This window comes from Salvelinus sp. IW2-2015, unplaced genomic scaffold, assembly GCF_002910315.2.
Source record: "Salvelinus sp. IW2-2015 unplaced genomic scaffold, ASM291031v2 Un_scaffold2908, whole genome shotgun sequence".
Taxonomy (NCBI): domain Eukaryota; kingdom Metazoa; phylum Chordata; class Actinopteri; order Salmoniformes; family Salmonidae; genus Salvelinus; species Salvelinus sp. IW2-2015.
In genome coordinates, this window is record NW_019944206.1 from 84600 (window position 1) to 86118 (window position 1519).

Here is a 1519-nt window from a genome sequence, read left to right on the forward strand (position 1 = left end):
ACTGGGGACCAGCTGGGTATTACTACTACGCTGGGACCAGCTGAGTATATACTACTGGGACCAGCTGAGTATTACTACTACTGGGAACAGCTGGGTATTACTACTACTGGAACAGCTGAGTATTTACTAACTTTCGGGACAGCTGGGTATTACTACTGGGAACAGCTGAGTGTTACTACTCGGGAACAGCTGAGTATTACTACTGGACAAGCTGGGTTTACTCTATGGGACCAGCTGGGTATTACTACTACTGGGAACAGCAGGATATCACTCATGCTGCTGTGCTGGGTAATATAATATGCTAGTAGGACAGCTGGATATTACTCATGCTGTGCTTGGTAATATATAGCTAGTGGGACCAGTGGGTATTACTCATGTTGTGCTTGGTAATTATAATGGCTAGTGGGACCAGCTGGATATTACTCATGCTGTGCTTGGTAATATATATGGCTAGTGGGACCAGCTGGATATTACTCATGTTGTGCTTTGGTAATATATATGGCTAGTGGGACCAGCTGGATATTACTCATGGTTGTGCTTGGTAATATATATGGCTAGTGGGACCAGCTGGATTTACTCATGCTTGTGCTTGGTAATATATATGGCTAGTGGAACCAGCACCAGCTGGATATTACTCATGTTGTGCTTGGTAATATATATGGCTAGTGGGACCAGCTGGGTATTACTCATGTTGTGCTTGGTAATATATATGGCTAGTGGGACCAGCTGGATATTACTCATGTTGTGCTTGGTAATATATATGGCTAGTGGGACCAGCTGGATATTACTCATGCTGTGCTTGGTAATATATATGGCTAGTGGGACCAGCTGGGTATTACTCATGRTGTGCTTGGTAATATATATGGCTAGTGGGGAGGGAGGGAGAGAGAGATGCTCAGGACAGATAGGTTATAATAACCTATGTCCTCTTGTTTCTATAATATAGTTAGTCAATGGTAAATTAACATTTTCCTTTTTTTCATGAGCAATTCAATTATTTATCTAAATTCTCAAAAACCATACTTCAATTTGTTTTAGAATATTTATTAAAGTAATACTTGGTTCTTCTAAGAAAGTCATTTGATTAATAGTAGCCTAAGTTATTGTGGTGTTGAAAACCAGATGCTCGTCACGTCTCCAACCAACGGCCCTGGTGGTTGTGATACACCAACAGAGTGAGTCATCATGTCATCTCAACTGTCAACGTGTGAAACCTACTTCTGCAAAGCGCTGTATGTCTGGGCCCGCGCGGTGCTGAATGAAACGGCTTATTGTCGGGTATTAAAGGCTTTCTCCCCTATTTAGGCCAGTTCAATAGAGCTAAGCGCARGCATCCTGCATATCACAGTGCGATCCGGATGCTGCGGCTCGTCCCCTACACACCCGATCCATGTACAAGATAGGGCTTCCCACACTCTTCCCATCCTCCTGTGATGTCACTGCGGTCTTGTTCTGGGTCACTCGGCAGGAAATTATTATTTCCCCATCCGTCCTTCCCATGCTGAACAGCTCTCTCTCT